A 16,147-nucleotide genomic window follows, 5' to 3' on the forward strand; every position below is an offset into this window, starting at 1 on the left:
TGCAGCATTTAACTCGCACACCTCCAAAGCGACTGAGCCGCTTTACTTTGGGCAGTCTGTAACAGGCCTAAGACTCCTGGATCCCTTTCATATTATAAGTCTCATTCTGCCAGGTGTGCCCATCCTATTCTATGCATTTCATTTTCCACCCTTACATTCTCCCTATTGGAATTCATTTTGTTAGTTTTGGCCCAGCTCTTCTAGTCTATTCAGGTCATTTTGAATCTTGATCCTGTCTCTGGAGTATTAGCTTTCCTCCTAATTTGGTGTCCCTTCAAATGATAAGTATGCTCCCAATTCTGTCTCCCAGGTCTTCATTAAAGAAGATGTTGAATAGCACTGGGCCCAGGACAGAGCCCTGTGGGACCCCACTGGTCACTTCTCTCCAGGATGAAAAGGAGCCATGTTGAGCCCCCTTTGGGTTCGGCCAGCTCAACCAATTACAGTCCATGTCACAGTCGCCTTGCCCAACCCACAGTCACCTGGCTCTGGGTATCTTTAGGGGTCCCCCTTTCACCCCCAGACCAACAGAAAGCTCCTCTGCAGTCCCTTTCTGTGTGTGTGTGTTTGGGGGGCTCGTTGTTAGGCTTGAACCCCAATTAAACCCTGATAACTACCCTAAACATCCCCCCATAGCCCACCGGGTTGAGGGCTGCCCTTCTCCTCCACCAAGCTCCCCATTTGCTCCCTCCCAGGAACCAGACTAACCTCCTCCGGCTCCCCAGCGCCGCCCCTGAGGGTCAACGGCCCCCATCTGAAGCCAACAAGACAACCCAACAAACAGGACGCCTTCCAAAATGCGGCCGTCGACGCGCGCCACACAGCGCATGCGCAAACCCCAACCGTCCTTTGGGCTTGTTAGTTTTGAAGGCTAAAGGGGGAAATAGAACTACACTTCCCCTATCCTAGCGAATGAATGTTATGATTAGGCCAAGGAAAAGGCCAAGAGGAAGCCTTGGGAGGGGGAAAGGGATTTTTTAAAAATAAAAATAAACTTATTACAAATATTATTAACACAAATCTGGCCTGGTTTTGTGCCTTCGAGTCATTTCTGACCACGGGACCCTCTCAGAGGGGTTTCTTGGCGGGTTTGTCCAGAGAGGTTTTGCCTTGGTTTTCCTCTGAAGCTGAGAGAGTGTGGACATGCCTCAAAGAAAAGAGTCTGAGGCTGAGAGAGTGTGACCTGCCTCAGATTAAAGCCTCCAAGGCTGAGTGCAATCTGCCTCAGAGGAAAACTTCTGAGGCTGAGAGAGTGTAATTTGCCTCAGATTAAACCTCTGAGGCTGAGAGACTGTGACTTGCCTCAGAATTAAAGCCTCTGAGGCTGAAAGACTGTGACTTGCCTCAGATTAAAGCCTCCTGAGGCTGAGAGAGAGCGGCTTTTCCTCAAAGAAAAGACTGAAGCTGAGAGAGTGACCTGCCTCAGAGGAAACCTGAGGCTGAGAGAGTGTGGACTTGTCAGATTAAAATCTAGGTCCAAAACACACTGCAGAAATAATAATCCAGTACAAAACCGCTTTAACTGCCCTGGCTCAGTGCTAGGGAATCCTGGGAACTGTAGTTTGTTGTGACAACCGAGCTCTTTCTCACGAGAAGGTCTAATGTCTCAGACTACAGTTCCCAGAATTCCGTAGCACTGGCAGGGCTGTTAATGCAGTCTCAAACTGGATTATTATTTCTGCAGTGTGTTTTGGACCCTATTCCAAACCATTGCAACCATGATGGTTCACATATACTGTTATTTTGTTATGTGTACTGTATTTTATTATGTACCCACCCATATTTTATTGACAGAATTTCCTCAGAAACTCTTCTGAGGCTGAGAGAGTGTGACTTGCCCAAGATCAGACCCTAATCTCACAGTGTTGTATATCACTACACTACTTACAGTGTCGTTATTCCACTTTCATTGCGACGGCTGCCTTCTGTGGATTCTGGGATTTATAGTTTAGTGAGACCTAAGAGCTCTCTGGTTGGTGAGTCTAAACACCCCTCCCTATAAACTACAAATCCCAGGATGCCACAGAAGGCAGCCATAGCAATTAAAGTGGAGATAACAGCTTATAGCGGTGTTAGTTTGAATAAGCACTATAGGATTCAACTATTTTAAATGTTACTAATTTTATAATCCTCGTTAGGTTCATTAATAACATACTGTATTGAAATAAAGATTAGCAGTATTGATCCAGTGGGGACTACGGATATCTAGAACAACAAGATTACACTTTTGTAATAATATAGTCTTCTTTCCAGTTCCCAACACAAAGCTATCCTAACCCAACGTTTAATGCTCCAAAGTGCATTCGTGGATCTGTGGCTTCACACTCATTTTGTGGAGGAAGCATTCCCCAGATGAAGTGCAGGTATCAGCTAGTACCTAATTCATTCACAATTGCAAAGCACTTGGCAATACAGGCAGCCTATGTACACATAGTTCGCCTGTGCCCACAAGAAATCACTGGGTTCAGGCAGTAAATCCTACAAGGGTCTATTGTAAATGGCACCAATGTTCCAGGATCTTCATGACTCCTTTACGATTTCTAGTGAAATCCAACTGCTGTTTTGACTTATCTAGATCAGATGACTTCATCTGTGTAAACCCATACTATTTTGTTTAAACTATTTCTTAAATGCAGTCTACTACTGGCTTCAATTTGTGTATGTGTGGGGTGGAGGTGGTGTTATTCGGAAATCTTGCTCATTTACAATGAGTGATGAATGCACACCAGACAATGGTCTGTACAGGCTGCCTCTCCATTTTTCTTTTTACTCCAGAGGTTACCAAAGGCTCAAGTTAACATATTCCCAAGGCACATGGTGATCTTCCAGATTTGTTAGATTGCAGTTCCCAACTGTTCTAGCAATGACAATAATTATTGAGGGCTCTCAGAGTTGCTGTCTAATAATATACCAATGGTGTAGATAGTATGCCCCTTTTACTGGAGCAGGGTTTTGGTGAGGGACAAATGGTGTCTTTATTTCAGTTTTAGCACACTGGGTTGAATCCAACTAAAAAGGCTCCTAATTAAACTTTACACGTATACTTTATATGGTTTCTATATACTGTATATCTCTCTCTGGCTTTGCTTCGCCAAACAAAGATTCAGGAAGGACTCATCCCGTGCTTTGTACAAACGTGTTGGTTGACTAAAAAGGCCAGTCCGGAACAACGTCCAGTTTGCAGAAAGCACAGTGGAAAGTCTCCTTGGGTGATGTTTCCGGGTTGTGGTTCTGCGTTGTTGTTTCTCTTCGAGGCTCGTTCGGCGTGAGTTTTCAAAAAGGCTGCGCCATCGTGGATAGTGCATCTCCATGCCTCCTGATGCGAGGCCGGGCGACCATTGTGGTGTCAATTTGGCCAAGCCTGAGATGTTGTTTCAGGGAGTCCTTGTATCTCTTCTTTGGGGCACCCTTCTTACGCTGACTCGTGGCGAGTTCACCATAGAATACTATTTTTGGGAGGCGATGGCCTTCTCCTAGAAACGTGTCCTGCCCAGCGCAGCTGCATCTCAATAGCATGGCCTCAATGTGGTGATCCCTGCTTGCTCGACAGCAACATTCATCACATAGTCAGTCCAGTGTATATTTAGGAATGTGTGTAAACAGCGGTGATGAAAGCGTTCAAGGGTCATGGTGTTGGCGATAGGTGACCCCATGTTTCAGACCCATAAGGAGAATAGACAGACAATGGCTCTATACACACTGATTTTTGTGCTTCGCCTCAAGTGTTTGTTACTCCGGACTCTTTTGTGAAGCCTTCCGATGCACTATGCCTTTGCCAGTCTGTGATCGATCTCTTTATCAATCTTGGCATTGAGGAGATGATGCTTCCCAGGTAGGTGAACTGCTGGAGCACTTAAGTACAGATGTGCCTACAGTGATGTGGGGATGGTAGTGTTCTTCCTGAGGGTCCGGCTGGTAGAAAAACGTCCGTTTTCTTCAGACTGACTTCCAGTCCAAAGCTCTGCAGCTGTTGCATCCCCGATCCAAACACTGGCACCTCAATGACTATATCCTAGTGCGCCAGAAAAAATCACAATGTCCGTCATATCCGAGTGTTGCCCAGTGCAGAATGTCAAACAGTCATCGGCCTCGTAAGATGCAAACTAAATCTTCATTTTCAGTTGAAACCTAAGAGGGGTGGCATCCTAAAGAGGAGACTCCAAGTTAACAAACTCCAACAAGCTGCCATAAGAGACAACTTCAGGCAAATATGCAAACAAAACTTGAAAGCATCTGTAGACTCTTCTCCTACAGTGCTTTGGGCAACATATCAAAAACAGCATCCTGCAATCTGCGGAAGAATCCTTAGGTTTCTACCTCAAGAAAAACCAAGACTGAATTGTGAAACAACCAAGAGATCCAGGAGCTGTTGGCAAAGAAGAGAACTGCTCACCAGGACACCTCGCCAGCCACCTGCCTGATGTAAGAAAAGCAGCCTTTCGCTTCGCAGTAGTCAACTCCCAACAAAAACTCAGAGACATTCAGAACAAGTGGTGGATCAATTTAGCAGAAAAGACACAACATTGTGCAGATCTGGTGATTCCAGAGGACTACCTGAAGAAGAGGCCCCTCCTCCCAACTGTCACCTTGGCCTCGAGGGGAAGCGATCAGGCAGACCCAGCAAATCGGGGACTGCCTGAAGGAAGAGGGCCCCTCCCTCCAAACTGTCAACTTGGCCTCAGAGGGAGCGATTCAGGCAGACCAGCAACAATAGGGGACGGGATGCTGCATGAAGGAAGAGGCCCCTCCTCCTCAACTGTCACCTTGGCCTCAGAAGGAGTGATCAGGAAGACCCAGCCCCAAGACGACTGTGACATGCCCCTGACCCCTAAGGAAGACCCCCCCCAGGGCCCCCCCTCCCTCCTCAAACTGTCACCTTGGCCTCAGAGGGAGGATCAGGCAGAACCCAGCAACATCGGACTGGCCCTGAAGGAAGAGGATACTGCAGTAACACTTCGGACCTCAGAAGGAGCGATCAGGCCAGACCCAGCAACATCAGGGACTGCCTGAAGGAAGAGGCCCCTCCCTCCTAACTGTCATCTGGCTCAGAAGGAGGATCAGGCAGACCCAGACAACATCAGGATGCCTGAAGGAAGAGGCCCTCCCTCTTTAACTTCATCTTGGCTCAGAGGGAGCGATCAGGCAGACCCAGCAACATCAGGATGCCCTGAAGGAAGAGGCCCCTCCCTCCTAATTGCATTTGCCTGGCCTCAGAGGGAGCATCAGGCAGACCCGCAACACAGGGAGCGACGGACGAACTTTCTCCCTCCTTTAACTGTCACCTTATATTGTTTTGTACTCTATTTTACTGTACAGTGCTCCCTCGGGTTTACGAACATTAATTCGTTCCGCAGCTAATTTCGTAACCCGAAAACCTTCGTAACCCGAATTGCCATAGGCGCTAATGGGAAAAAAAAGCCGTGGCTCCGCTGCGGCCCATTTACACCGGCCGGCGTTTTTTCGTAACCCGAAAAACGTTCGTAACCCGAAACAATAATCCCTCATGGGATTATTCGCTATCCCCGAAAATTCGTAAGCGGGTGGTAATTCGTATCCCGAGGTACCACTGTACACCGCTATGATCATTGCGGAATAGCGGTCTCTAAATAAAATTATTAGTATTATTATTATTATTATTATTATTATTATTATTATTATATTTTATGAGGCTCTTAAAGCAGTGTTTGGACCTACATATCAGATCCAAAGCTCCCTATAAAGTACAGATGGTCAAACTAATCATAGATAAAGCTTCCATTCTGAACCGATGGGCTGAAACATTTCCAAAGCCTATTTAGTGCCAACCGAGTAGTCCAGATCAGCTATGACACACACCAATGAAGAAGGAATTGGATATAGCTCCCACTTTGGAAGAATCGTTAAGGCCATACAGCAGATGAAAAATGGCAAGAGTGCCGGGATTGATGGAATTCCACCTGAAGCTTGGAAACATGGAGGTCATGTACTCCATGCAAACTCCACGAGCTCTTGTGAGTTGCTGGGAAAAAGGCGGAGACTGCCATCAGATCTCCGAGATGCAGTCATCATCACCCTGTAAGAAAAAAGGGAAAAAGGTGCAAAATTGGATTGACTAAACTAGCGAGGTAAACACTGCTCTCAATTGCTGGAAAAATCCTTGCAGAGGATACTCCTGAACAGATTAGTCCCTGCTATTGCAGAAGAGCTCTCCATGAAAGCAATGCAGCTTTAGAGGGCGAATAGGAGCACTACAGGACATGGTAATTTGCCCGTAGACAACTGCAAGAGAAATGTAAGAGAGGCAGAACAAAGGGACTCTATGTAACATTGTCGACCTCACCAAAGCCTTGACACTGTGAGAGAGAAAAAGGTCTTATGGCAGAGCCTGGAACGACGAGGGATGGCCCCCCCCCCAAAAAATTTTCTCAAAATGACATCCTGCGACATGAAGCCAGCAAGGTCAAGTCAAGAATGGCGATGCTTCTCTCGGAGCCAGTTCTAATAACAAACGGTGTGGAAAAAGGTGATGTTGCTCGCTCCAACTGCTATTTACATCTTTTCAGCATGATGCTCCAAAGGGCTGACTGCAGATCTCAAGAAGAAGATGGCATTTATATACACTACCGGACTGAGGTAGCCGTTGTTAACTTAAGCGTCCTGAGGGCCCGCACTAAGACTCTAAACTATCTAGTCCGTGAGCTGCTTTTTTTGCTGACAGATGCTGTCCTCGGGGTTGCCCATACAGAAGGCAGCTCTGCAGTGCCTAACATAGATACGGTATACCTACTTGTTATAAAAACATTGTTATCATATTACCTGTTCATGAAGGCAGTTGTTTGTTTAAAAATACATTTTAAATAATAATAATAATAATAAGAATAATAATAATAGAATAATCGTTTATTTATATCCCGCCTACGCGATTAGAGGCCGCATAGGAACTACATATTGTATTTGTTATTATTTCATGTCAAGTCTCTGAAGTTTAGTGTAAGCCTTGCAATAAGATCTTATAAGAGAATTGAGAAATAGTACAACAAGAGTATAACAGCAGCAAATTATGAACAGCCAGTGAAAAGAGCATTTGGCATCATTTGCTGTGAAGCAATGATAACTATCTAGAATTAGATATTGCAGCATTTACTTTGGCAAGCAAAAATTTTATGGATGTTAAATAAAAAGAGAATGAAAAGCCTGAACCTCACCAAGGAGCAAGATGACTAAACTGAGAACTGTTGTACTTGGGAGAAGAAGATAATGACTCCCTAGAAAAGGTAATAATAGTTGTTTTGTGGGGGTTTTGGGGTTATGTGGCCATGTTGAGAAGGGTTTTTCCTCTGATGTTTCATTCCCAGCATCTATGGCTGGGGGCATCATTCAGGAGAGATCAGGAACGTCAGGAGAGAAAACTCTTTCTAGAACATGGCCACATAGCCAAAAACCACCACAAAACTATGGAGCTGGACATGGGAGAACCTTCAACTGCACACAAAAAGGGGACAGTAATGGCTTGGAAAGGTAGAAGAAAAAGAGTAGAAGACTGCATTCAGATGGATAGGTTCAATAAAGGAGGAAGTCATGGCGAGTATAGAAGAACCTGAGCAGGGAGCAGGTGACTTAGGTGTGAAGTAGATGGGCCCACGAGGAGCGGCCAGAGGGATACTCTGGGCCACATCGTGCGCTGGAACTGTGGCGGACTGCATAGCCCAACTTTCAAGCAGGGCTGCTGACGAGTCCCAACACATAGGCCACTGCCAGGAGCGGATTTAATTGGGCTCCTTTTTGAATATGGTCCAAAGAAATGGAAACACCACGTACAAAGCTGCCAAAGTAGTTCGTTCTTTTGGCCACAAGTGAGTTTCGAGGCTTAGAGGTCTCTCATTTCTATAATCAAGGTCAACTTGATGGTAGTTAAAAAAAAACGGCAAATGCCAGAAATCAATGGGATAGAGCCAGTGCATTAGAAATGGAATTACAGCACTATAATTGTGTAGTGTGAAAGACCATGGACAAAGAGATCCAAGATACAACTCACAGCCATAATGCTCATGAAGTGATCTTTGACCAACTACCATCTCTTAGGCAATAAATCGGCTGTCAGAGAGGTGGCATATGAATAAATTGGGTTGGAAGAAAGAGAATAAATGTGTGGCTGCAGTAGCAACAAACAAGCCAGCAGAATAGGGGATGTATGTCCACCTTGGACTCCCTGTGAAGAGAAAATGGAAAAGAAATAACATCAAATATATATGTCTGTGAGGAAAGGAAAGGACCATTAATAAAAACAAAAAGTAAGTGGCATTTCCGAAGAACATTAGTGAAGAAGAGAACAACTGACACATCATTTTTCAGAAGGGAGAAGTGGAATTAATTCCTTTCACCTCCTCGCAGCTAAAGCTGAAAAGGGTTGCTGGTTATTACTGCAATCGCCGATTTGATGTTTTCTTCTGTAAAAGTACATTCAGATCAGTTATAAAGAGCTTGAGTTAGTGAGCAGCTGGAAAGGTGGAGTGAAACAATATTAAGTCTTAGCAAAGCCGAGATTTATCTTTGTATCTTATGTGTGAATGTGTCCACAGATAATACTTTGGAGTGCAGTTAACTGCAATAGTGTAAATTGCATCACACTGCTGCAGCAGAAACATTTAACGTAAGAATTAAATGTGTACATTTTAATGTACTTTTTTATTGTGCTGTTGTTTGTGTGGCCTTCAAGTCATTTCCATACTTAAAACAGCAAACAGAGGGGGATTTTGTTCAGAGGGGATTGTGCCTTTTTGCTTCCTCTGAGGCTGAGAGAGTGCGACTCACCCAATGTGACCCAATGGGTTTTTGATGGCAAGCAGAGATTTGAACCTAGGCTTTAGAATTGGTCAGGCCAATGCTCAAACACTAAGCATGTTGCCTTTCGATTTTTTCAGTACCTCATAAAGAAATGGACTGAAATCACAAAGGTTCATAAATTTTTTCCTAAATCAGGGGTGGAATGGAACTTTTGATTTTCTGTAGACATACGCCTGAGAAGGCAAAATTAAAGTGTCTGGCTTGTTTTATCATTTGTGTGACCTCGAGGATACTAAACTATTCTATAGTACTATGATAGTGCAGCTAGCTCAGCGGTGGTTCTACCTATGTGCTTCTATCACTACAATTATTCTGTACAAATTGCTGGAAACGTGTATTTAACAGATACCTTGTACAGGGGGTGACTTTTTAAATCTTAATCTAGAAAAATGTCTATACGGCTTTAATAATCAAACGTTAAAAAAAGAACAAAAGGGGTAAAGAGGAGGGAAAAAAGGAAGAAAACAATAAATAAAAACAGAAACTAAGAAGCATTTTGGTTGTTCTTAGTGGCTTTCATCCTGATATATGGGCAACCTTATCAATATGGTTTTTATTGGCAAGATTTAAAATCAAAGAGATGTGTCAGCCCTTCCTCTAAGAAAATGAGGAAAATGTTATGTTGCATTAGGGTCATCCAGGCAGATTTCCATGAATGAACAGGAATTTGAAACTTTGGTCTCCTAGGGTCGTAGTCCAACATTTAAACGCAACTATAACCAACTGTTCCTAGTAAATAGCATACAATTTCAAAAAGAATATAATTTGTTGTATACTAGTGCATCATGTCTACTTTGATCTAGGTGACCCGATAATGAAGAGTCAAGTCACCATAACCGACGACTTGCTCTGCATAACTCTTATAAGATTTCAGGCTATGAATTCTCTGATTGAATCGATCAATTGGTATGTTGCCGATCTCTTGTCAGAAATGCTCCTAACTGTACCAAACATTATCGTCTTTTCTAGTGGAGTCGTTTCGTATCAGATATTGGCCAAAAGTACGGGACACCTCAGCTTATTTCATATGGGCTTCTATTCAGGGTTCAATTGCGGGATGTTTATTCTCTACTTAGAATATGGTGGGCAGCTATTTTTCATTACAGTTAATAAATAATAAGTAAACGGTTATTTAGATACCGCTTCTCTGTATAAGCAACCGAAGCGGCTTACACAAAAAAGTCAACAATTACATTAAATAAATGACCCACAGTTCCTGCCTCCTTAAGATAACAAGTTAAACAAGTGACAATTAAAAATAATCTTGACTTAAAAGATCATAATTAAAAATATCATAAAATTAAAACAATAACAATAAACAACAAACATTCCAAATGGGGCGAAGGCGATATGGGATATAGCGATGAAGAAGCCCATTGTTATGGCCAGGTTTCCGATTCAGGAAAGGCCTGCTGGAAGAGATCCATCTTGACAGCTTTTTGAAAGCTATCTAGGCTGGAATTATGACAAGATATCCTCCGGCAGGCCGTTTCACAATCTGGGAGGCAGCAGAAGGAAGAAAAGGTCCGCTGGGAAGTAGCAGTCAATCTGGTCTTGTTTTTTTTTTTGTTGTATAAAATCATGAGACCATAGAATCCTAGAGTGGAAAGAGACCACAAAGGCATCCAGATCCAAACCCCTGCCAGGAGGAACTCAGTCAAAGCATCCCCGACAGATGGCCATCCAGCTCTGTTTAAAAGACCTCGAAGGGAGGAGACTCCACTACACTCCGAGGGAGTGTTGTTTCTACTGTCAAACAGCCCTTACTGTCAGGAAATTCCCGCCTAATGTGAGGAGTGGAATCTCTTTCCCTGTAGCTTTGCACCCATTGCTATGGGTACGCTAATGTGTGGAGCAGCAGAAAAAAAAGTTACTGGTGGCTTCCTCCACAATATGACATTCCATTCAAGTATTTAAACAGAGCTTATCATATACCTCTTAACCTTCTTTTCTCCAGGGCTAAACATCCCCAGCTCCCGAAATCTATTATTCATATAGGGGCATGTTTACAGACCAGTCACCATTTTAAGTACCACTCCTTTGACATGCTCCAATTTTTCAAACATCCTAGTTGAATTGTGCCATAGAAATGAAATAGTATTCCAAGGAGGCCGTAACAAGTGCAGAATAGAATGCACTATTACTTTCTTGAATTAGACTATACGTTTATGGATGCAGCTAAAAATTGCATTGAGTCCGGGATGAAAAGGAGCCATTGTTTGAGCAGCCTTTGGGTTCGGCCAGTCAACCAATTACAAATCCATGTAAACAGTTTACCTTGTTGAGCCCAAATTTTTACAAAATTGTTGCAAGAATGTCATGAGGAACTTTGTCAAAGGCTATATGAAAATCCAGAATACTATAATCACCGAGCATTCACTCATCTACCAGAGCGGGTAATTTATAAAAGAAAAGAGATGCAGATTTGAACTGGAAATGTGCGAGATGTCCACAGGAACCTCTGTTTAAATGAGTGCTTCTAGGAATCTTTCTGGTATTGTGATGTCAGGACGAACTGAAAACGATAATTGTTGGATCTCTTTTTTATCCTTTTTGAAGATGGGGACAAATGTGCCCTCCTCCAGTCTACTGGGACTTCTCCTCTCTCCAGGAGTTTCAAAGATTATGCCAATGGGCTCCGATACTACAGTTGTGAGGTATAGGCTGAAGTAGATAACTTCCCAGAGAGGACAGGGAGGGTGCGGGGCGGATTATATGGAAGGAAGGTGATCCTGTAAATAGGTTGGGTACCCAAGCCATGTAGGGATTTAAAGGTGCAAAAACAACACCTTGTATGAAACAGAAAAACGATAGGCAGCGCAGTGAGAATTGATTTCAAAAATCGGTGGTGATAGATGAATGAATGATGATGAATGAATGAATTGAAAAATTTATTTATATACCGCTACCATACCTAGACATAGCGGTTGACAAATAAAAATGATACAATTATACAAAATATACCATCCAACCAACAGTGTAAATAATACTCAGAACAATTAAAAAGCTATTACAAAATACCTAAAAACCATTATATTACAACCATTAAAACCATACCATTAAAACTAACAACAAAAGTAGCTGGGATCGAACATATGGCGAGAAGGGAGAAGAGGATAGTATTAAGGCAAATGGGGGAAGCTTGACGGAAAAAGAAAGGTCTTCAAAAATTTCTCTGAACAAATCTAGAGAGGTGACAGAGTGGAGTCGTCGGGCAAGGAGTTCAAAATCTGGCGGAGCCGAGAATGGAAAAATGCCCTCCGTGAAGATGAAGTATATCTAGACTTTGGAACTCTTAGCAGATGTTTTCCCGCCCGATTCTGAGAGTGCGGGGCGGACAGTAAAGGGGAGAGGCGGTTCTCCAAAGTACCCTGGGCCCAAGCCATTTATAGGGCTTTATAGGTAATTACCATAACACTTGTATTGCGCCAGAAAGCGAATGGGGCAGGCCAATGTAAAGATCTTGCAATATAGGTGTTATATGGCTAGTCCGGAACATCAGTGGACACGCTTGCTGCCAGAGTCTGGAACCAAATTGTAGCTTATCGATTGGTTGGTACAAAGGGTGGTGCCCACGAGAGTGAATTACAGAAATCCAGCCGGAGAGGTTACAGAACATGTATACCACCGTTCCAGGTCCCCCTGGCCCAGGGAGGGTCGCAGCTGGCGTATCAGCCAAAGCTGATAACAGGTGCTCTGGACCATCAACATCCACCTGAGATGTAAGGTGGAGCGACGAGTCCAGAGCACCCCAGATGCGAAATGAATCCTTCAAGGGGAGCGTGACCCGTCAGGACAGGTGGACAAATATCTTCCCGGGCCCAGGGAAAACCATACAGAGTAACTTTTGTTTTCTGGGATCAGGCTGAGTCTGTTTTTCCTCAGCCAGCCCATTAACCGACTCCAAGGCCGGCATTTAGAGGAGGAGATGCCATCCTTAGTCACTGCATCAGTCGGAGACACAGAGAAACATATTTGGGTGTCATCAGCGTACTGGAGAACACCGCGCCCGTATCCCGGATATCTATCCCAGATATGGGTCACTCTTGTTTGTCAGTGATAAACCTGGCTGCCAGATTCTGTAAACTGGAGTTTCCGGTTTAAGCACAAGGGTATCCCAATAGAAGCGCATGCAGAAATCAAGATGTGAAGTTTACCGATGCAGGTACCAAATTTCCAGGCCCCCTTTTCCAGGGAAAGGTCACAGCTGGCGTATCAGCCAAAGCTGATACAGACACTCCTGGACCGTCGTATTACCTGATTTGACCATCTGTAGCAACAGATCAAGGACACCACCAGACGGAACACAGTCTTTGAAGGGGAGTGTGACCCCATCTAAGGATGTGATTGTATCCTTATACCCGGATTAGGGTGCCACGACTGTGAGTACGCTCCGTCTTGCTTGGATCAGCTTTAGTGTTTTCCCTCATCCAGTCCGTAACGCGTCAAAGACATCAATTGAGAAGAGAGATGCACATTAGCAGTCAGAGTTGAGAGACTCGAGGACATGGAAAGGAAGTGTACTGGGGTATCAATCAAGCGTACTGATAACACGCCTCACCTTATCTACAGATGATCTCATCTCACTGGCTTTATATATATTGAGTGAGCAATAAGGGACAGGATGGCGCCTTGAGGGAACTAGACAGAATGCCAAGACACAACAAATATTACTAGCAGAAACCATAAAGTACCTGGGAACAATGATTGAAGAAGGGGGGTCAAGGAAGAAGAAGTGCCAAGGTGTAGGTAAGGCTAAAACATTAAGAAAATAAAAAGATGACTGTGGAAATTCTAAATAATTTTCTCCCTAGATAACAAGGAAATCAAAAAAGTCAAAGAAGTTCCCATATTAAAAACAAATATTCATCAGGGTGGGAGACGCAGTCAAGAAATTAGGAAGACTAGGAGTGGGAAGGGCAGAGCTATGAAAAGAACAGGAGCAAGATCGATCTTGGTTCATAGGGAGGACTGGCAATTCTATAAGTAGTTACATTCTGTGGAATCTATGGGAATTTGGTAGTAGTGTAAGGACTTTAGAATTCTCTAATAGTGTTTATTACAGCAGCAGGTCTCTGTGGCCCAGAATTCTAAGTACATCACCAAACTAGAAATCATAGGAAAAAAAATTCCATACAGCAGAGCCATGGTAAGCAACATTAAAGCACTTTATCAAACAAAAATTACAGGACGGGGTACTTGGGCAAATCACATTTCTCAAGCCTCAAAAGGAAGAAAAGGTAAACCCTCTGAAGAAATCTGAAAATAAAATGCTGTGATAGGTTGAACGTTAGGAGATAAAAGAAAGGCAACAATACAATGCAGCTATGTTATCAAAATAGTATAACAGTAATATCAAATTGCTAGCAATTGTATTTTATAGATATACTCTATAAAAGAGGAGAAAAGGAACACTTGAGAGCTGTATGGGAAGATGGGAATAAAACAGTGGCAGAAGGTGAGAAGAGAAAGGAGCTAATGTTACAAAAGAACTCGAACTAAGTTGACCTCATGTAAAGTAAGTTCGGAGGGGCAGGTGTTTGGTGTGCAAAAAAATTATGGAATTTTGATATGATTCCACATGATATAGTTGAGTGGTATTTTTCATAACACCTAGGGGCATTTGTAACAAAGGATCAAACGGATGAGCAAAGAAAATCAACCCTAGAACTGTTAAAAAAAAAAAAAAATCCACCAAACAAAAAAACAAAAAAACAATAACGCGCAGGCATAAAAAATTTGGTTGTCCACTCTAAAGGTGGATGGCTGAGAGAATAAATTCGGATCAGTACTTCCAGACAGATTACACTCTTGCCTTTCATCCGTGGATGGTTCCTTTTTAAATAAAGTTAAAATAAATACATACTTGACCCGGATAAGTCAACTCAGTTTTTTGGTCCGATTTTTGACATTTAGAGAGAGAGCCTGCGCTTACAACACGCTCCAACTTCCTGGGGCCTGACCAAAGCAGAACAGAGTGGCACTATTCCTTCCCTTGATCTAGACACTATACTTCTATTGGTGCAGCCTAAAATCGCATTGGCCTTGTTAGCTGCCGCATCGCACTGTTGACTCATGTTCAACTTGTGGTCTACTAAGGCCTGTTACAGACTGCCAAAATAAAGCTGCTTCGGGTCTCTTTAGAGGTATGCTATTTAAATGATGCATGGGTCCCAAGAGTCCGGAGGTCGCACCAAAGCCACACTCCATTCCTAAGCACCGGAGTGCAGCTTTTGGTGCAGCTTCCAGATTTTTAGGATGCATGCATCATTTAAATAGCATACCTCCAAAGAGACTCGAAGCAGCTTTATTTTGGCAGTCTGTAACAGGCCTAAGACTCCTGGATCCCTTTCATATGTATAAGTCTCATTCTGCCAGGTGTGCCCCATCCTATATCTATGCATTTCATTTTTCCACCCTTACATTTCTCCCTATTGGAATTCATTTTGTTAGTTTTGGCCCAGCCTTCTAGTCTATTCAGGTCATTTTGGATCTTGATCTTGTCCTCTGGAGTATTAGCTATTCCTCCTAATTTGGTGTCATCTGCAAATCTGATAAGTATGCTCCCAATTCTGTCATCCAGGTCATTGATAAAGATGTTGAATAGCACTGGGCCCAGGACAGAGCCCTGTGGGACCCCACTGGTCACTTCTTTCCAGGATGAAAAGGAGCCATTGTTGAGCCCCCTTTGGGTTCGGCCGGTCAACCAATTACAGATCCATGTCACAGTCGCCTTGCCCAACCCACAGAGTCACCTGGCTCTGGGTATCTTTAGGGGTCACCCTTTCACCCCCCAGACCAGAAAGCCTCCTCTGCAGTCCCCTTTCTGTGTGTGTGTGTTTGGGGGGCTCCGTTGTTAGGCTTGAACCCCAATTAAACCCTGATAACTAACCCTAAACATCCCCCCATAGTCCCACCGGGTTGAGGGCTGCCCTTCTCCTCCGCCAAGCTCCCCATTTGCTCCCTCCCAGGAACCAGACTAACCTCCTCCGGCTCCCCAGGCCGCCGCCCTGAGGGTCAAACGGCCCCCATCTGAAGCCCAACAAGACAACCCCAACAAACAGGACGCCTTCCAAAATGGCGGCCGTCGACGCGCGCACACAGCGCATGCGCAAACCCCAACCGTCCTTTGGGGCTTGTAGTTTTCAAGGCTAAAGGGGGAAATAGAACTACACTTCCCTACATTCCTAGCGAATGAATGTTATGATTAGGCCAAGGAAAAGGCCAAGAGGAAGCCATTGGGAGGGGGAAAGGGATTTTTTAAAAATAAAAATAAACTTATTAAAAATAATTATTAACACAAATCTGGCCTGGTTTTGTGCCT

At 43.8% G+C, this 16,147-nt stretch overlaps 1 protein-coding gene across 2 annotated transcripts in view; it reads right to left on the bottom strand.

Annotated features, from left to right (window-relative positions):
• LOC121925471 (NEDD4-binding protein 2-like 2) overlaps window positions 1-15,931 on the bottom strand; it is a 49,893-nt gene extending 33,962 nt beyond the window's left edge. The window contains exon 1 of one of the 2 annotated variants that reach the window (XM_042457653.1): window positions 15,808-15,931. The gene's annotated coding sequence lies outside the window, so the exon portion shown is untranslated. Of the gene's footprint in view, window positions 1-708; window positions 720-15,807 lie in introns of those variants that run through there. The other variant, XM_042457654.1, reaches the window with a different exon arrangement.
• Window positions 15,932-16,147: the final 216 nt, after the last annotated feature.

Source organism: Sceloporus undulatus, chromosome 3, assembly GCF_019175285.1.
Source record: "Sceloporus undulatus isolate JIND9_A2432 ecotype Alabama chromosome 3, SceUnd_v1.1, whole genome shotgun sequence".
Lineage (NCBI taxonomy): Eukaryota > Metazoa > Chordata > Lepidosauria > Squamata > Phrynosomatidae > Sceloporus > Sceloporus undulatus.